Source organism: Arachis ipaensis, chromosome B05 (genome assembly GCF_000816755.2).
Source record: "Arachis ipaensis cultivar K30076 chromosome B05, Araip1.1, whole genome shotgun sequence".
In the NCBI taxonomy this organism is placed as follows: Eukaryota; Viridiplantae; Streptophyta; class Magnoliopsida; order Fabales; family Fabaceae; genus Arachis; species Arachis ipaensis.
Genome location: NC_029789.2, coordinates 64,089,361 through 64,104,037, shown reverse-complemented (window position 1 = coordinate 64,104,037; position 14,677 = coordinate 64,089,361).

Below are 14,677 nucleotides of genomic sequence, written 5' to 3'. Positions count from 1 at the left end.
TCGTTCGACCTCTTCGGTGTGAGGTGGACCTTTAACTCGTCCAACCTCTTCGGTCTGAGGTGGACTCTCAACTCGTCTGACCTCTTTGGTGTGAGGTGGACCTTCAACTCGTCCGACCTCTTTGTGTGAGATGGACCTTTAACTCGTCCGACCTCTTTATTGTGAGGTGGACCTTCAACTCGTCCGACCTCTTTGGTGTGAGGTGGACCTTCAACTCGTCCGACCTCTTTTGTTTTTGATTGGGCGAGGTGGTGGGATCTTCTTAGTGTTGCATATTTTCTCGGTAAACATCCACAAGAGACACCCGAAGAGGGGTGTAATTGTGGTATTTTCTAGGCTTCTCACTGGGTTGATCTTCTTTTTTCTTGGACTCTTTATCCTTGTCCCGTAGTGGGTTAGGAGAATTCGGTTTTTGAGCTCTCTCCTAGTCAAGAGTTCTCCTCCATGTTGATGTATTTCTCTGTCCGTTCCTGTACCTCGTTTAGAGATGTCGGGTACTTCTTGGATATTGAGTGGCTGAAAGGTCCTTCTCGTAGGCCATTGATGAGAACTATGATAGCTGCTTCTGTTGGTAGACTTTGTATGTCCAGGCACGCTTTGTTGAATCTTTCCATGTAGTTGCAAAGACTTTCCCGATCTCCTTGCTTGATCCCTAGTAAGCTCGGGGAGTGTTTGGTTTTGTCCTTCTGGATGGAGAATAATGGATTGCATCTGAGGCCTTCATGAGATACATCCTGCTTCTGAAATTGCTAAGATGATGGCTTGGATCCGATATGCCGTCGTACGGGGTCATGTCGGGAGCTTTGAAGTCCTTTGGGACTTTAGCTTTCATGATCTCTTTTGTGAATGGGTCTTGATCTTTGTGGGGGCTATCTTCATGACTTGATCGAGCGGTTTTGGTTTTGAGATCGGCTTCAAGCTTTAAGAGCTTGTCCTCTAGCTTTCGACGTCGTCTTGTTTCTCTCCGAAGGTCTCTTTCGGCTTCCCGTTGCTGTTCAGCTTCTTGTTCCAACTGTTTAAGGCGATTCTGTTGCTCACGGGTGGCTTCCAAAATTTCTGTGTTTGGGGGTTGCTTATCTCCCCCGTTTTGAGGTGTGTCTTTGGAGGTGGTATCCGTGTCTTTGTTTGGCGTTTTGTCCACCAAACTAGAGTTGTGATCGTTGTCATGGCTGTCCGCCATGGTGATGGGATGACTTCCAGGTTCTCCGGCAATGGCGCTAATGTTCCGTGGATTACCTGAAATTGTAGGTCAATCTCGGACGAGATCTTCTATGCTGGTCGGAGATGACGTGTCCGGCTTGTGGGCGATGGCCGAAGCTGCCGTGTCCAACTTGTTGGACTTGTTGATGATGCTGATCCTTCGTCACCGGAGGGTGGTGGTAACTGCAAGGGACTCCGATGCTTAAGTTAGCAAGGGTATTAAGCAGGTTTTTAGTAGAATCAGAGTATGAGTTATACCTGGGTGCTCCAGTGTATTTATAATGGTGTGGAGTGACCTTTCTGGAGATAAGATAGTTATCTTATCTTATCTTATCTTTAAGTGAGGTCATCTTATCTTTTGGGGAACCGCCCTTATCTTTCTAGGCTTTAACTGCCTTTAGATTGGGCTGTGTTCCTTTATTTGGGCCTGCTTGGGCCTCTTATGGCGATTTGTCCGAGCTCTTTGTGAAGAGGTCGGTAATGGGCCAGCTTTCCAAGAGGTCGGTCATGGGCCAACCTTCTAAGAGGTCGGCCAACCCGGTCCTTTATAGCTCGAACCGATGTATGAACAAATTCTAACCCAAAAATCATCATCAAATATGGATTCATCAACCACAGAGCTCATAATGTCATCTCGGAGTCCACCCTCATACTTGAACCATTTTCACTCCCCAGAGCCTTCTAGAACACCTTGGCAAACCCTCAAAAATTGACATAGCTCCTCAAACTTGTTGATGTATTCAGCTATAGTCATTGAGCCTTGCTTCAGTTACATCAGCTCTAACTCTTTAGCCGCCCTAACCAAGTTCAAAAAGTACTTTTTGTAGAATTTGACTATGAAAGCGTCCCAAATTATCATCGTATTGCCTGGTTATAGTACACGACGAGTTTACCTGCCACCTGAACTAAGCTTCCCCCATCTGCTGATATGTAGCAAATTTAACATACTGATCCTCAGACATGTGTTGCGCTTGCAGGGCTCTTTACATAGCCTGAAACCAAGTACCTACCTCTGTGGGGTTCGTCATCCTTTTAAAGATTGGTGGGTTTACATTCAGGAAGTTCGCTAAAGTCAATGGTCCATTGCCACCATTTTCGCCATTACCATTCCCAGCTTGTTGGCCAAGTACCTAGGCAGTGGGCTGCATAGTAGCAGCCATGTTCTCTAGTAGAGCCATGAAGTTCACGAGGTTATTTTCAAGCTAAATTGGGTATTAATGACTCAAGTTTACCTAATTTCTCTTTCCAATCCAAGAATGCTCAAAAAGCTACTCTAACATCCAACCAAGCATTTTGTCAAACACTTGGAAGGCATAAAAGGAAAGCATGGGAAATTTGCAAGAATAATAAATCTACAACTACCCAAAGTAAGAAATTAACAATAGCAACTAAAGGAAACATAAAAAAGACATGGAAACATTAAATTGCATTAAAAGGAAATCCAAATCTAACAAGAGTTCATCAACATAAAAAGAGGCATAAAAGGAAAATTAACAATGCTAACTAAGAGAATTAAGATGTAGGAATAAGAAATTGCAAGGAAAATGAGATGAAAACAAGAAATTAAACCTAAATTTAAAAAGAAAATTAACCTAAGAACCCTAATTCTAGAGAGAAAAGGGAGCTTCTCTCTCTAGATCTAACCTAAGGCATGCTTCCTACACTAACTAATTGCTCCCCCCTTGACCCATCTTGAATTCTGCATGAAATAGCCTCAGAAATGAGTTGGACTTGGGCCTGGAAAGCTCAGAAATCGCCCCCAGTGAATTCACTTTACGTGAGTCACGTGCCGCTCGTCACGCGTGTGCGTAGACGACGCGTGCACGTCGCTGGCGAATTCCCTCCTCACGCATACGCGTGGGTGACGCCTGTGCGTGGCCATGAGTGTTCTTCTCACGCGTACGCGTGGGTGACATGTGCGCGTGGCCTTCAATTCTCCAAATGCTCATTTCTTCATGAATTCTCCACTTTGCATGCTTTTCTCTTTACTTCTTCCATCCAATACTTGCCCTATGAATCTGAAATCACTCAACAAACATATCAAGGCATCGAATGGAATTAAGGTGAATTAAATTTAGCTATTTAAGGCCTAAAAAGCATGTTTTCACTCTTAAGCACAAATTTAGGGAGAATTATAAAATCATGCTATTTCATTAAATAAATGTGAGATAAGTTGATAAAATCCTCTAAATTAAGTACAAGATAAACCACAAAATTGGGGTTTATCAAACCTCCCCACACTTAAACTAAGCATGTCCTCATGCTAAACTCAAGAAAGAGACAAAGGGTATCAACATTTATTCAATGCAAACTATCTAAATGCAATTTATCTACATGCAATCTATCTATATGCATTCTATCTAAATGCATGCAATTACTTGGTCAAAATAAATCAACTTCTAAGAAAGCATATATATGAACATGAGGGCTAAAGGTATCTCAATGAGATCAAATCCACAATTGATTTGAGTTATTGAAATGATTGTACAAACTTGCAAGAAAAGAGATGATCATGGGTGAAAACATGTAATTGAGCAATCGAACCCTCACCGGATGTGTATCCGCTCTAGTCGCTCAAGTGTATAGGGTTGATCCACTCAATTCTCCCCTAATCTTCCTTTCTAGGATTTAATTTTTATCTAACAATCAACAATTATTCAATGCATGCATACAAATATCATGAGGACTCATTCATAGGTTGTGATGGGGCTAGGGTCAAGGTAGGATTGTATTTGGTTAGGTGGACTAGAATTTGAATCTTTGATTGACTTAAACTTCCCATCTAACCTACAACAACCTATTCTAAACAAACCTAACTACCCCTAATTCTCACTTTTTCGCACACTCATGCATTCTCTTTTTTATTACAACCCATATGCATTGATTATTATTGAACTTCACTTTGGGGCATTTTGTCCCCTTTTTATTGCTTTCTTTTTCTATATATTTTTCTTTCTTTTATTTTTTTCTTTTTCTTCATTTTTTTCAACTAAATTATATACAAGAATGTCAATGCATATGGTTTAAATATTTAATGCATGAGTATGTACCCAATTCCCAAAATTTTCAACAAAACTACAAAATACACTTTTATTTCACCCAATGTTCCCAAGTTTCCCACACTCAAATGATACACACTCTCACAAGCCTAAGCTAATTAAAGATCCAAATTAGAGGACATTTATTATTTTTCACTTTAAGGCTAGTAATGTGCTAAAATTAAGAACAAATAGGTTTAGCATAGGCTCAAAGTTGGCTAACAATGGAAGATAAAAGGTAAGGCTATTTGGGTAAGTGAGCTATTTGAAACGATGGCCTCAATCATATAAGTGCATTCATACACAAAATAATGGACATAAAGAATCAAACAAATCAAATATTACAATCATAGGAAGAGAATAATACACACAAGAATGGAAAGAAGTGGTTATATAATATAACCACACAATTGGGCTCAAAACTCACATGCTTATGTGTTTTTAGCTCAAAAACATGATCCAAAATATATAGTTCAAGCAAGTTCTAAAAAAAATTTACTCAAATCAATTGGGGTGCCCTATAGATAAAATTCTTGGAAAATTTTATTATTTTGGCTAAGCTTATTATATATATGTGCAAAATAAGAAAGTGCAACAAAAAATCCTAAATGACGTAAAGAAAATAAAATGCGAAAGTGTTGGGATTAAAAATTGTCACCCAAAAATGCCGATCGGTCGAACGACCTCCCCACACTTAAAAGTTTGCACCATCCTCGGTGTATTCAAAGATGAGCAAGGGGACACGGCGACTCTCCGGATTGCCACCTTTACCTGGTGGATCAACCAGCTGCTGCATGTTCTTTCTCCTGCTTCTGATTTTGCATATGATGCATCACTCATGAAAGATAGAAAATAGCACAATAAGAAGAGAAAATGCAAAAGCAAGGAAGCATAAATTGTTGGAATGAGGTAAATCACTATAATTGAGTGAATTAGTGTGACATTGATGAAAAATAGGTCTATAAGTTCTAAGATTGCGCACGGTTTAGAACTCACACCCTAGCATTTAAAGCTGTGTCACAACTACACAAAGAAAGTATGCACTTCACTCATTCTAGTGTGCTTGAAATACTTCAAAGTAACTTGTGGATTAAGATAAGCAAACAAAACATAAAGAATCATAAAATCACTCAAGCAAATAAATAAGCAATTGTGAATTGGATAAATGTTTTCACTATGAATCTGAAATCACTCAACAAACATATCAAGGCATCGAATAGAATTAAGGTGAATTAAAGTTAGCTATTTAAGGCCTAAAAAGCATGTTTTCACTCTGAAGCACAAATTTAGGGAGGATTATAAAATCATGCTATTTCATTGAATAAATATGAGATAAGTTGATAAAATCCCCTAAATTAAGCACAAGATAAACTATAAAATTGGGGTTTATTAGATATCCTAATTTGCATATATACACATATCCAGAGTATGCCCAGCAGCATAGTCAGTCTGTTCCTCGGGCTCTAAAGGAATGAACTGCTCTGATACCATAATGTAACACCCTACCACACATAGCCTTACGCTTAAGTTGTAAAGCAGAGGTGACGAGGTATTACGACCTCTAAAAGAAAAAGACGTATATAAGTATAATTGAAAGAAATTGTAAATAGGAGCCTTAAAAAAGAAGCTAAGCAAAAGCATAACAAAAGATCACATCACTCACGTCCGGTTAAGCGTAAAACGGATTAAAATGGTTGAAAAGAAGGATAAACATATATAAAGATCTGAGTTCCAAAAGATATAAATATCAAGCTCAAGACTCAACCTGCAAAGCTAAGGCAGCTAGAGTTTACATAAATAAATAAAAAAAATAAATAAATAAATAAAGAAATAAATATATATATATATATATATATATATACACACACACATATATACAAACCAAAAGACATCCCAAAAGATTAGATTGTAAACCTATTTCTCCAATTCAACCTCTAAGAGGGACATACACAAATATATGCATGGCGGAGAATATAACTACATATATATACATAAACAAAATACAAAACACCAAGCCCCAAGATAGTTCTTCGCTTTCAAGAGATTCCAGAATCCTTAACGAGGTGCCTTTCGACCTGCATCTTAAAAATAGCAAAATTTGTATGGAATGAGAATCGGGGGTTCTCAGCATGGTAAAGGTACCCACAAAGATAATATATAAGGTCCCAAGAAAGCCAAAGGAATTTATAAAACTCCGAGACTCAAATCAAACTTAAAATTTATTTTAAACCAGAAATCTCGGTATTCTATTTAAGGGATTCTAACTCTAATCTAACTATTCACTTCCTGTTTCCTTTAAATCTCCCAACCACCATATATAAAACAACCCTCATCACACCTCTACCACATAAGGGGTCACTCAGAAAATAAACACATACAAAACAGACAAAGAAAGCACAGATATAGATAGCAGTTACAACAAACAAATCAGATAGTAATTAACTACAGATAAGTAATTAGGCAAGCCAAAACAGAGGCAAACTCATATAAAACATACAAATGCATATGAGAAATGCCTAATCCTACTAGCTATGAGCTTATGTGTTGGTTAAACTACCAAAACCTGACACACACAATAGCTAACCCGGATATGGTCTCTAGGTTGCACATCCCCAAGAGAATCATAAACAAAGGAGAGTGCCTTTCCACCTTCTCTTAGAGATATCACGAAGGAATGTGTCTTTCCACATCAAAGGAGTGTGCCTTTCCACCTTGCAATCCGAGAAAAATTTGGGAAAAAATAATACGAAGGAGTGTGCCTTTCCACCTTTCCCACATCTATCACGCATTGAGCAAGCGAAACTATGCCACCTTCTTGCCAGGCAACCAATAAACTTTCCATTCATAGTCACAAATCAAACCTCATCATTCTCAATTATGTCTCACTCATCACTTTCAATATCTCATCATGTTAATCATTCATTTCTCAAATCTCCTTCAATACCAATTCTACCTTCCTTAACATACTTACCCTTGCTCTATAGCCTAAAACCTAGTTATTGAACTTTAAACAAAATTTCAGAGGTTTGGAAAAGTCATATGAATGGTTGATAGTTCAAAAATTGTCAATTTTAAACAAAACAGTGGTTTCAAAGGGTTACAAGCTTGTCAGGAAGGTCGAACAGTTAAAAACAAGGTTTTAGTAAAAAATAGGGCATCGTGCGTACGCACGCACCAGACGAACTTCCCTTCGTGTGCATATGCAACATAGTGTTCATACGTACAACTTACAAAATCCCTAGGGTGTGCGTACGCATACCCCCTCGTGCATATGCACATGTCTCATCAGCGCTCTGGTCTGTGCATGCGCACGACAATCTGTGTACGCACGCAACCAGAAATTTTGGTTTTCTGCAAAATTTTGTTTTAAAATCCAACCTTTAAACGCACATAAGTTTTTTGTTAAATCATTTTTAGTTCGTTCTTTAAACATCATAAAACTTCATGGATCTAATTTTCATTCAAACAAAATCTCATAAAATTTGGGGGTTTGAAAGCAATGTTATAGCCCGTCGAAGTTGGTCAAAAATTATATTCTTACCAAAAACTCAAACCTCAAGTTTTCCAAACATTTTAATTTAACAACCAGCCAAATCTTAACCAAATTTGTCTCAAGCTGTGATGCCAGGGCATTTTGGCCAGTTTCACTGACCCTTTCTTTATTGTTTTTAGGGTAGTTTCATGCATTTTTTTAGGGAATAAGCAAGTTTTGGGTAGAATTTCACTTACATCTTAATTCAAGCATAGATTGTGCACTTTACATGATTTTCATGAGGATTTTGCATGAATTTAATGACAAATTGGATGATGCATTTCCCATGACTGGGACTAGAGCTTTGATGCACTTTATTGCTTGATTTCAGGACAAAGGAAGCAAGGAAGAACCACGTTAGCAGCCACGTTAGTCTAACTAACGTGACCTCTAACATGGAATGGGAGCTAACTTGCAAAGTTAATGAGAAAAGTAATCGCCAAAAACGCCCTCGAAGCCATAATAGCCCACGTTAAGAGTCACGTTAACTAAGTTAACGTGAACTCTAACGTGGAAGAAAGAAATAAAGCCAACATTAGTGACACTTACCTTTGTCACTAACGTTGGACCAAGCTCACAATTGGCCACGTTAAGAGCCACGTTAACTCAGTTAACGTGGACTCTAACGTTGATAAGCAAAAGAGAAGCCAATGTTAGTAACACTTACCTTTGTCACTAACGTTGAGCTAAGCCACAATGAGCCACGTTAACTCCAACGTTAACTAAGTTAACGTGGAAGCTAACGTGGAGGGAGCAAGAATCGCCAATGTTAATGACACTCACCTTTGTCACTAACGTTGGAATGAGCCAATGTAAGCAACGTTAACGTTAGTGAAAAAGGTGATTGTCACTAACGTTCTCGAACCCACACTCTCACTTAACGTTAACGCCACTAACGTCCTGAGCTAAACACCCTGCCTACTTCACACTTTCTCTCTGCAAGTAAAGCTAAGCCCACTGCAAAAGATAATTGCTTCAAACTCAAGATCCAAAGGCCCATATCCAAGACTTGAAGAACCAACTAGAAGATCAGAAGAGTAGTATATATAGGGGTAGTTTTGAATTAGGAAAAAGCTTTTTGGGGGATTGGAAATTGGGAACTACTCTCTGTATAATTAACTTTCTCTGCACTTCTAGTTCTAATTTTCATGATGTATTCTCCATCTTTGTTTTCTATTTCCAAAGCTATGAACAACTAAACCCCTTTCATTGGGTTAGGGAGCTCTGTTGTAATTTGATGGATCAATACTAGTTTTCATTACTCTTCTTCTATCTTTTCTCTTGATTTTACAAGAAAGCTTTCAATCTTCATCCAATTGGGTAGTTATCTTGGAAAAGAAGCTATTCATACTTGGATCTCTTCTGAACCTTGGAAGAGGAATGAAGAGATCATGCTAGAAATGCTTTCTCATGTTGGACCAAATTGGGTTTGGTTGGATATGGTGACTATAATCCTACTAACACTTGATTTGGGAATGCATGTGGTATAATCAATGACTATACTTCATCTCTTCTCATGAGCAATTGACCAAGGAATTGGCTATTGATCAAGATTTGAGATATTGAATTGCCAAGGAATTGGAATTCGATCACTTAAGATTGCCAAGGAGATCAATGAATGCATTGATTGAGGAAGAGATGAAAATAAATTTGATCCGGAGGATGAAACATCTCCTAAGCCCAATGAATCTCCATCTCTGATCTTACCCATTCTCTTTAATTTCTGCAATTTACTTTTATGAGCATCTTCCCCATTCCCATTTAAATTCTGCAATTTACCTTCCGCCATTTACTTTCAGCTCTTTACTTTCGGCATTTACATTTTCTGCTATTTACTTTCTCGCCATTTAATTTCCTGCAACACTCAAACCAAATTCTGCTTTGCTCAACTAGAACATTCCTCTAATTAAAGTTGCTTGACCAATCAATCCCTGTGGGATTCGACCTCACTCTATTGTGAGTTTTTACTTGACAACAATTCGGTACACTTGCCGAAGGGAAATTGTTGAGAGACAAGTTTCCGTGTGCATCAAGCCTTCTCATGATCGCCAAACACTATTCCATAAATTCTCAATAATTTTGTTACCCAAGGATACCAATATTTCATTATCAACTCAACATCAAAATCATCGTATATATGCATAAACAGCAATGGCATTAAATTCGACCACTTCACTATCAAATTCAGCATCATACTCATTTCACACATACACACACATTAATCCCAATAAATTTAACCATTCAAACATTCAATCCTATCCTAAGACAACTAACCTAAGTTTTCACGAAACATTATAAATTAACTACGAGAAATCAAAATTATAACTTTGCCGATTCCTACCTAAGCAACAAACGCCATGATAAACCCCATTTTTAGGGTTTATCTTGTACTTAATTTAGGGAATTTTATCACCTTTTCTTACATTTATTCAATGAAATAGCATGGTTTCATGATTGTCTCCTAATTTGTGTTTAAGTGTGAAAACATGCTTTTTAGACCCTTAATTGCTAATTTAGATTCACCTTTGATTACACTAGATGCCTTGATATGTTCATTAGTGAATTCAGATTGGAAAGGCAAGGAATGGATCAAAGGGATGGAGAGGAAAATCATGCAAGTGGAGAACTCATGAAGAAACAAAGATTTGGGATGCTGAGATTGACGCGCACGCGCAGCAGACGCGCACGCGTGGAAAGTGATGTCACAAGGAGACACGTACGCGTACAAGATGCGTACGCGTGGATAGCAAATTGTCAAGCGATGCGTACGCGTGACCCACGCACACGCGTCGGTGCTCGCACGTGACCCACTTAAAGTGAATCCGCTGAGGGCGATTTCTGGGCTTCCCAGGCCCAAATCCAACTCATCTCTGATGCTATTTAACCCAAGGATTGAAGGGGATCAACACCTTCCATCATATTAGTTTTAGTTTAGTTTAGTTTTGCAGGGAAAGTTAGTTTCTAGAGAGAGAAGCTCTCATTTCTCTCTAGAATTAGGATTATATTAGGGTTTTAGTTCTCTTCTCTTAGATCTAGATCTACTTCTACTCTTCCTCCAATTTTTCTTTTGCTTTATGTATTCTTATGTAGATCTCTATTTCTTTTTCAATGTAATTTATGATTTCCATATCTTTTTATGTTGCTTTGATTTTCTATTATTGATCTCTTGCTATTGTAGTTAAATCTCTCTTTAATTCTTGTAATTCATGTAGTTTACTTCTATTGCCTTTTATGTGTTTGATGAAATGCTTCTTTTAGTCATGAGTTAGATTTTGTTCCTCTTGACCTAGGAAGAGTAATTAGTGATTCTTGAGTTATCTAATTCTTTTGTTGATTGATAATTAGAAGTTACTAATTGACTTGAATGCCACTAAAGCTAGTCTTTCATCATGATTTGGCTAGGACTTGTGGAATCAAGTTAATTCATCCACTTGACTTTCCTTCATAGTTAGAGGTTAACTAAGTGGGAGCAATGGACGATTCTCATCACAATTGATAAGGATAACTAGGATAGGACTTCTAGTTCTCATACCTTGCCAAGAGCTTTTCGAGTTGTTAGTTTATTTCCTTTGCCATTTACACTTCTTGTCTCTTATCTCAAAAAACCCCAAAACATACTTCATAGCCAATAACAAGACACTTTATTGCAATTCCTAGGGAGAACGACCCAAGGTTTGAATACTTCGGTTATTATTTTTAGGGGTTTGTACTTGTGACAAACAATTTTTTGTATGAAAGGATTATTGTTGGTTTAGAAGATATACTTGCAACGAGATTTCAATAGTGAAATTCTATACCATCAATTTTTCATTCATCAAAATGGCACCGTTGCCGGGGGATTGCAATGGTGTTATGTTATTGGTTATTGTATATACGTGAATATTGTGAATAGCTTGATTTTTGAATAGCTTTAGGACTTTGTTTCATTCTTTCTTATTAGCTTTTGTTTCTATTTTCTCTTTTCATTATGAATTCTCACTTTGGCTATGAGTTTGGTTCTCACTATGTTGTAGGAAATGAAAGCTTCAATGAGGATGTGTATCAAGGATGGGACAATCAAAGGTGGGAGGAGCCATATCCATATGATCAATCTTCATGGCAACAACCTCCACTAATACACTATGAACAAGAGCCACTCTATTATGCATATTAATCCAATAGTTATGGTGAACCCCCTTGTGACTTTCAAGAACCACCGCCATATGCCTATGAGCCATACCCTAAACATAACCCTCAACCATACTCACAAGCCCCTTTTCACCAACCACCTTCATATGACTCTAATCCATATCCACCATTCCAACAACCATATAAGCCATATGAATCATACATAGAACTACCACCATTCCAACCTCAACACTTTCAAGAACCACCCCCCTTAATACTATTACCAAGATGAACCACCTCCAATGTATGCAAATTTTCATCCACAAGATGAATTCGACTTTCCACTATAACCCTCCATGGAAGAATATTCATGTCCATCGATCCAAGAGCCATATGATCCTAATCATGTTATCCAAGCGGAATAAGAGTCAAGTGATCATCTCAAAGAAGCATTGAATCAACTTCAAGCAACCATGGAGCGTGTTGTGCAACAAGCGGAAAAAGTGGAGAGTGTTGAACCGCCATACTACTACCAAGAAGAACCATCTTACTGTTATGAGCCCTTTCTCCAAAATGATGAATCCCCCTATCCACCCCAAGCTCCAATGGATGATGATTCTCTCATGTTGCTACTTCAAGGTCAAAGGGAAATACAAAGGGAGGTACTAGAATCCATTGCTGCCATGGATGAGATGGTGAACCGATTAGCCTCCCAATGCTTGAGCATTCAAGGAACTCCTATGGTCACATGTGGAGAATAAAGTGAAGAGCATAGCATGAAGGAGAGATTGGAAACTCTGGTGAAAAATGAGGAATGTTGCTTTGCGTTAGAGCAATTGAAGGAAGCTATGATTGTTAGAGAAGAGGAAGAAGTGGTTAAAGGCATGGGTGGAGTAGAACAAGAGGTGGATTTCAAGCTTGAGCAAGAGGTGGAAGTAGTCAAAGAAGAGCACAAGGGAGTGACAATTACAAAATCATTGGGACCACCCCTTCCTAAGTCACCATCCTACACAACATTCAAGTGGGTAAAATTCCTATCTCTAAGCTTTACTTTCTCACTTGAATATGGTTTGATTGAAAATGATGGTCAACTTAGAGCTCTTTGTGGAGTTAAACGTAGGAGAGAGTTGCGTAGTGGTTGGAAATGTCACTCTAAGTTCATGATGGTTACATGCTCAAAGTCGAATAGTAATGGTTGGTGTAGAACTAAATTACATGGGTCTAGGAAGTTGTTTGGAAGCTTCCTTGAGAATTCATCTTGCTTGCCACCCGGATTGACTAATAATGATCAACTTCAAGACGGGTGTGAAAATAAAGTGTGGGATCCTGGATTACAAGAAGAGGATCAACTTTGGGAGCCCGAGGCTTGTGACGGACTCCATCAAGACTTGGTGCAACTCATGAGAAATCTTGGGGCACAATGGAGAACCAAGCATTGGTAGGAGTTCCAAGAAGAATTTAAGCACAAGCCACCTTGAGAGGAGCTCTCCATAACTCCAACTTAAGGACAATAAACAAAAGTGCTAGGTGGGAGACACCCCACCATGGTAAAATCTTTCCATTTTTTCTTTTGTAAATATTGGTAAATTTAGTTTAATTTCATGTTTTGATTAGTTTGTTGAGTTTTATTGGTAGTTTGGTATGTTAAATAAGGTTTTATGGTGTTTTGGTAGCTGATTGGAGGTTTGGAATGCTTGATTTGGTGAAAAAACATGAAAAATTTCGAAAAATAGAGCACCAACCCACGCACACGCGTGCCTCACGCGTACGCGTACCCTAAGCATTTTCGCCAATCCACACGTACGCGTGGATCCCAAAATTCCACCCCCAGCCATTTTCCAGAGAGTTGCGCCAACATTGTGCCTGAGGCACAAAAAATCAATCCACGCGTACGCGTACATGACGCGTACGTGTCACCTCTATGGTTTGCCATGCACGCGTATGCGTGACCCACGCGTACGCGTCGTGTCCATTTCACCTCAACCCACGTGCACGCGTGACTACGCGTACGCGTGGGTAGCCTTCTTTCATCATCTCCTTTTCTTCTCCTCCTTCCGTTTCTTTCCTTCTCCTACCCCTCATCCAACACTTCCAAACACCATTTTTAACCACTTCTTTTAGTTAGTTAGTTAGTTAGTTAGTTGTTTAATTAGTTAAATTTTCACCTCATTTTCTCCTTTTTCATACTAAGTGTTGGAGTATTAATCTTGTTTACTGTTCATTGCTGCTAATCATTGATAAGATGTTATTTTAACATCATTGTTGTTAATATTCATTGTTGGTCCATTGTTGAGGTTATATTTTGTTACTTGGTTTTGAGTTTTTCCTGTTTGATATCTTTTCATACCAAGTGAATGAGAATTGCCTTCAAGCATGTTAGATCTTTTTGAATTGCATGATTTGGCCACCATGTGATTTGAATCTTTTCTTTGGTTGGGCAATTTCTCGATGGATGATGTGCATTTACCTTAATGCATTATGCTTCTTGGTCATATGCATCCATGTGTAATATATTTGCTTGAATGCTTTCATGCTTCTTTATTGCTTGTTTGGTTGTTTTACCCCAAAAGTTTAGAGCATCTCAAGCACCCTAGGATGAGTAAAGTGCATGCTTTTTTTGTGACATCGCTTTTTATGCTAGTGTGTTCTAAACTGTGCGCAATTTAGAATTCACACACCTATTTGTCAATAATGTCACATTAATTCACTCACTCAATTCTAGTGATTTACCTCATACCAACCATTTATGCTTCCTTACTTTCTTATTTTCTCATCTTACAGGGTTATTCTCTATTTTTCA